At 34.9% G+C, this 7,259-nt stretch overlaps 1 non-coding gene across 1 annotated transcript; it reads right to left on the reverse strand.

Moving 5' to 3' along the window:
- Positions 1 to 6,891: 6,891 nt before the first annotated feature.
- LOC112780723 (small nucleolar RNA R71) lies at positions 6,892 to 6,999 on the reverse strand. Its single transcript, XR_003191540.1, has one exon. It is a non-coding gene; the product is annotated as a small nucleolar RNA R71 (small nucleolar RNA).
- Positions 7,000 to 7,259: the final 260 nt, after the last annotated feature.

Raw genomic sequence — 7,259 nt, forward strand, 5'->3', positions numbered from 1 at the left:
AAATATCTTTTCCTTATTCTTCTCATAATTTTCGAAATTTTGAGTTGACTTGGTCAAAATTTTTTAAAATTTAGTTGTTTCTTGTTAGTCAAGTCAAAATTTCAATTTAAAAACTTTATCTTTTCAAATCTTTTTCAAAAATCAAATCTTTTTCATTTTTTCTTAATATTTTCGAATTTCTTAAATAAATTTTTCAAAATCTTTTTCTTATTTTTTATTTCATATTTTCAAAAACTTTACTAACAATTAATGTTTTGATTCAAAAATTTCAAGTTTGTTACTTTCTTGTTAAGAAAGGTTCAATTTCTAAATTCTAGAATTATATCTTTTAGTTTCTTATTAGTCAAGTTATCAACTTTAATTTCAAAAATCAAATATTTTTAATCTCTTTTTCAAATCTTTTTCAAAATAAATTTCAATCATATCTTTTTCAAAATTTAATTTCAAAATCTTTTTCTAACTTCTTATCTTTTCAAAAATTTGACTTTCAAACCATTTCAACTAATTACTTGATTTGTTTGTTTTAATTTTAAAAAGTTTACTATTTCTTATCTTTTTCAAAACCACCTAACTACTTTTCTCTCTCATTAATTTTGAAAACTAACTAACAAATTTTTCAAAAATCTTTTTAATTAATTAATTTATTTAGTTTTCAATTTTCTTTTGTTTCTTTTCTTAAAATTCAAATTCTAACTTATAATTAAAATAAAAACAAAAATATTTTTCTTTTCTTTTAATTAATATTCAAATACTCTCCCTCTCTCATCTTTTTCTATTTATTTTATTTATTTACTAACACTTCTCTTCTACTCATCTAATAATTCGAACCCCCTCTCTCTCTCTCTCTGTGTTCGAATTTTTTCTTCTTCCTTCTTCATTCTATTCTTCTTTTCCTCTGACACATAAAGGAATCTCTATACTGTGACATAGAGGATTCCTCTTCTTTTCTGCTCTCTTCTTTTTCATATGAGCAGGAACAAGGATAAGGACATTCTTGTTGAAGCTGATCCTGAATCTGAAAGGACTCTGAAGAGGAAGCTAAGAAAAGCTAAAGCACAACACTCCAAAGAGGACCTTACAGAAAATTTTGAAAAGGAAGCAGACATGGCAGCCGAAGCCAACAACAATTGTGGAGATGCAAGGAAGGTGCTTGGTGACTTTACTGCACCAACTTCCGACTTCTATGGAAGAAGCATCTCAATTCCTGCAATTGAAGCAAACAACTTTGAGCTTAAGCCTCAATTAGATTCTCTAATGCAGCATAATTGCAAGTTTCATGGACTTCCATTGGAAGATCATCATCAGTTCTTAGCTGAATTCTTACAAATCTGTGACACTGTTAAGACCAATGGGATTAATCCCGAGGTCTACAGACTTCTGCTTTTCCGCTTTGCTGTAAGAGACAGAGCTAGGATATGGTTGGACTCACAACCTAAAGAAAGCCTGAACTCTTGGGAAAAGTTAGTCAATGCTTTCTTGGCCAAATTATTTCCACCTCAAATGATGAGCAAGCTTAGAGTGGAAGTCCAAACCTTCAGACAAAATGAAGGTGAATCCCTCTATGAAGCTTGGGAAAGATACAAGCAATTGATCAGAAGGTGTCCTTCTGACATGCTTTCAGAATGGAGCATCTTATGTATATTCTATAATGGTCTGTCTGAATTATCCAAGATGTCATTGGACCACTCTGCTGGTGGATCTCTTCATCTGAAGAAAACACCTGCAGAAGCCCAGGAACTCATTGAAATGGTTACAAATAACCAGTTCATATATACTTCTGAAAGAAGTCCTGTGAATAATGGGATGACTCAGAAGAAAGGAGTTCTTGAGATTGATACTCTGAATGCCATATTAGCTCAGAATAAAATGTTGACTCAGCAAGTCAATATGATTTCTCCGAATCTGACTGGAATGCAAGCTGCATTCGACAATACTAAAGAATCCTCCTCTGACGGAGAAACTTATGACCTTGAGAATCTTGCAATGGAAGAGGTGAATTACCTAGGAGAATCCTATGGAAACACTTATAATCCTTCATGGAGAAATCAACCAAATTTCTCATGGAAGGATCAACAGAAGCCTCAACAAGGCTTCAATAATAATAATGGTGGGAGAAATAGGTTTGGCAATAGCAAGCCTTTTCCATCATCTTCTCAGCAACAGACAGAGAATTCTAAGCAGAGCCTTTCTGACTTAGCAACCATAGTCTCTGATCTATCTAAGACCACTCTCAGTTTCATGACTAAAACAAGGTCATCCATCAGAAATTTGGAGGCACAAGTGGGTCAGCTGAGTAAAAGAGTTACTGAAATCCCTCCTAGTACTCTCCCAAGCAATACAGAAGAGAATCCAAAGAGAGAGTGCAAGGCCATCAATATATCCAAAGTGGCCGAACCTATAGAGGAGGAAGAGGCAGTGATTTCCAATGAGGAAGACCTCAATAAACATCCACTGACCACTAAGGAGTTCCCAAATGAGGAACCAAATAAATCTGAGGCTTATACAGAGACCATAGAGATTCCACTGAACTTACTGTTGCCATTCATGAGCTCTGATGAGTATTCTTCCTCTGAAGAGGATGAAGATATTGTTGAAGAGCAAGTTACTCGGTCTCTAGGAGCAATCATGAAGCTGAATGCTGATGAGCGGATAATTTATACGCTTTTTGGCATTATTTTTAGTATGTTTTTAGTAGGATCTAGTTACTTTTAGGGATGTTTTCATTAGTTTTTATGTTAAATTCACATTTCTGGACTTTACTATGAGTTTGTGTGTTTTTTTGTGATTTCAGGTATTTTCTGGCTGAAATTGAGGGACTTGAGCAGAAATCAGATTCAGAGGTTGAAAAAGGACTGCTGATGCTGTTGGATTCTGACCTCCCTGCATTCAAAGTGGATTTTCTGGAGCTACAGAACTCGAAATGGCGCGCTTCCAATTGAGTTGGAAAGTCGACATCCAGGGCTTTCCAGAAATATATAATAGTCCATACTTTGGCCAATAATAGACGACATAAACAGGCGTTCAACGCCAACTTTCTGCCCAAATCTGGCGTCCAGCGCCAGAAAAGGAGCCAAAACCAGAGTTGAACGCCCAAATTGGCACAAAAGCTGGCGTTCAACTCCAAGAAGGACCTCTACACGTGCAACACTCAAGCTCAGCCCAAACACACACCAAGTGGGCCCAGGAAGTGGATTTATGCATCAATTACTTACTCATGTAAACCCTAGTAGCTAGTTTATTATAAATAGGACCTTTTACTATTGTATTAGACATCCTGGATTGTATTTTGATCCTGTGACCACGTTTTGGGGGCTGGCCATCTCGGCCATGCCTGGACCTTCACTTATGTATTTTCATACGGTAGAGTTTCTACACTCCATAGATTAAGGTGTGGAGCTCTGCTGTTCCTCAAAGATTAATGCAAAGTACTACTGTTTTATATTCAATTCATCTTATTTCGCTTCTAAGATATCCATTCGCACCCAAGAACGTGATGAAGGTGATGATTATGTGTGACGCTCATCACCATTCTCCCCTATGAACACGTGCCTAACAAACACTTCCGTTCTACATGAAATAAGCTAGAATGAATATCTCTTAGATCTCCCAACCAGAATCTTCGTGGCGTAAGCTAGAATGATGGCGGCATTCAAGAGAATCCAGAAGGTCTAAACCTTGTCTGTGGTATTCCGAGTAGGATTCAATGATTGAATAACTGTGACGAGCTCCTAACTCGCGATTGCAGGGCGTTAGTGACAGACGCAAAAGGATAGTAAATCCTATTCCAGCATGATCGAGAACCGACAGATGAATAGCCGTGCCGTGACAGGGTGTGTGAGCATATTATTCACTGAGAGGATAAGATGAAGCCATTGACAAGGGTGATGCCTCCAGACGATTAGCCGTGCCGTGACAGGGCATTGGATCATTTTCCCGAGAGATGACCGAAAGTAGCCATTGACAGTGGTGATGTATCACATAAAGCCAGCCATGGAAAGGAATAAAACTGACTGGATGAAGATAGCAGGAAAGCAGAGGTTCAGAGGAACGGAAGCATCTCCATTCGCTTATCTGAAATTCTCGCCAATAAATTACATAAGTATTTCTATCCCTATTCTATTATTTATTATTCGAAAACACCATTATCAATTTATATCTGCCTAACTGAGATTTGCAAGGTGACCATAGCTTGCTTCATACTAACAATCTCCGTGGGATTCGACCCTTACTCACGTAAGGTATTACTTGGACGACCCAGTGCACTTGCTGGTTAGTTACACGGAGTTGTGAACCATGGTCTTGGCATCATGTTTTTGGCGCCATTACCAGGGAAAGAAAGAGCAATGAATTTTACATAATTAAAGTGTAATCACGATTCCGCGTACCAAGTTTTTGGCGCCGTTGCCGGGGATTGTTCGAGCCTGGGCATCACAATTTCGTGCACCAAGTTTTTGGCGCCGTTGCCGGGGATTGTTTGAGTATGGACAACTGACGGTTCATCCTGTTGCTCAGATTAGGTAATTTTCTTTTTGTTTTATTTTCAAAAATTTTTCAAAAATCTTTCAAAAATTTTTCTTTTGTTTTCGAAAAAAAAAAATTTAATAATAATAAAAATAATGTTTTCAAAAATAAATTATTCTATGACTTAAAAATTTTTAAGAATGAATTCTAGTGTTTCATGAAGCATGTGAAGCCTAGCTGGCTGTAAAGCCATGTCTAAATTCATTTGGACTGAGGCTTCCAAACCATCAGCATAGAGGCAAGTTACATATTTGATAAGTAATGAGCAGTATATTCTGATATCTTTCTGAAGCTTGGCTGGCCATTGACCATGTCTAGTGTTTTGGACCGGAGCTTTCATTGAAAGCTTGGCTGGCTAGTGAGCCATGTCTAATTCCTGGACTGAAGCTTTAGACTAAGAATGCAAGATTCCTGGAATTCATATTAAAAATTTTGGAATCCTTATTTTCCTTTTTCTATTAATTTTCGAAAAATCCAAAAAAATTAGAAAATCATAAAAATCAAAAATATTTTTTTGTGTTTCTTGTTTAAGTCTTGAGTCATATCATAAGTTTGGTGTCACTTGTATATGCATCTTGCATTTTTCGAAAATATCATGCATTCATAGTGTTCTTCATGATCTTCAAGTTGTTCTTGGTAAGTCTTCTTGTTTGATCTTGATGATTTTTTGTTTTGTGTCTTTTATTGTTTTTCATATGCATTCTTGAATTCTTAGTGTCTAAGCATTAAAGAATTCTAAGTTTGGTGTCTTGCATGTTTTCTTTGCATTAAAAGTTTTTTAAAATTGTGTCTATGATGTTCATCTTGACATTCATAGTGTTCTGGGTGTTCATCTTGACATTCATAGCATTCTTGCATGCATCACATGTTTTGATCTAAAAATTTCATGCATTGCATCATTTTTCTTGTTTTTTCTTTCTCATCATAAAAATTTAAAAATAAAAAAAAATATCTTTCCATTTTTCTCTCATCAAATTCGAAAATTTGGATTGACTTTTTCAAAATTTTTAAAATCAAATTGTTTCTCATGAGTCAAATCAAAATTTCAATTTGAAAATCTTATCTTTTTCAAAATCTTTTTCAAAATTCTTAGTTATTTTCGAAAATTCCAAAAATATTTTTCAAAAATCTTTTTCTTATTTTTATACCAAATTTTCAAAAATAACATAATCAATTAATGTTTTGATTCAAAAATTTCAAGTTTGTTACTTACTTGTTAAGAAAGATTCAAACTTTAAGTTCTAGAATCATATGTTGTGATTTCTTGTGAATCAAGTCATTAATTGTGATTTTAAAAAAATCAAATCTTTTTCAAAAACTAATTTCAATCATATCTTTTCAAAAATATCTTCTTATCTTATCTTTTTCAAAAATATGATTTCAAAATATCTTTTCTAACTTCCTAACTTCTTATCTTTTCAAAATTTGTTCCAACTAACTAACTAACTTTTTGTTTGTTTCTTAACTTTTTCAAAACTACCTAACTAACTCTCTCTCTAGTTTTCGAAAATATCTCCCCTCTTTTTCAAAATTTCTTTTTAATTAACTAATTATTTCTATTTTTAATTATAAAAATTTTTCGAAAAAAAAAATACTAACCTTTTTCAAAAACTATTTTCGAAAATCACTAACTCTTTTTCAAAAATTGTTTTCGAAAATTCACTTCCCCCTCTCATCTTCTTCTATTTGTTTATTGATATACTAACATCTTTCCTTCAACTCTCCAAAAATCCGAACCCCCTCTCTCTCTGAGTTCAGATTATTATTAAGGATCCATATTATTATAAAGGATCCATATTATTATTACTATTTTTTCTGTGCCCTCTTCTTTGTCATATGAGCAGGAGCAAGGACAAGAACATTCTTGTTAAAGCAGATCCAGAACCTGAAAGGACTCTGAAGAAAAAATTAAGAGAAGCTAAAATACAACAATCTAAAGATAACCTTTCAGAAATTTTCGAACAGGAAGAGGAGATGGCAGCTGAAAATAATAATAATGAAAGGAGGATGCTTGGTGACTTTACTGCACCTAATTCCAATTTACATGGAAGAAGCATCTCCATTCCTACCATTGGAGCAAACAACTTTGAGCTGAAACCTCAATTAGTTTCTCTGATGCAGCAGAACTGCAAGTTTCATGGACTTTCATCTGAAGATCCTTTTCAGTTCTTAACTGAATTCTTGCAGATATGTGATACTGTTAAGACTGATGGAGTAGATCCTGAAGTCTACAGGCTCATGCTGTTCCCTTTTGCTGTAAGAGACAGAGCTAGAATCTGGTTGGACTCTCAACCTAAAGATAGCCTGAACTCTTGGGATAAGCTGGTCACGGCTTTCTTAGCCAAGTACTTTCCTCCTCAAAAGCTGAGCAAGCTTAGAGCTGATGTTCAAACCTTCAGACAGAAAGAAGGTGAATCCCTCTATGAAGCTTGGGAAAGATACAAACAGTTGACCAAAAAGTGTCCTTCTGACATGCTTTCAGAATGGACCATCCTAGATATATTCTATGATGGTCTATCTGAGCTATCAAAGATGTCACTGGACACTTCTGCAGGTGGATCCATTCACCTAAAGAAAACGCCTGCAGAAGATCAAGAACTCATTGACATGGTTGCTAATAACCAGTTCATGTACACTTCTGAAAGGAATCCTGTGAGTAATGGGACGCCTATGAAGAAGGGAGTTCTTGAAGTTGATACTCTGAATGCCATATTGGCTCAGAACAAAATATTGACTCA

The sequence above is a fragment of the Arachis hypogaea genome, chromosome 19, assembly GCF_003086295.3.
Source record: "Arachis hypogaea cultivar Tifrunner chromosome 19, arahy.Tifrunner.gnm2.J5K5, whole genome shotgun sequence".
Lineage (NCBI taxonomy): Eukaryota > Viridiplantae > Streptophyta > Magnoliopsida > Fabales > Fabaceae > Arachis > Arachis hypogaea.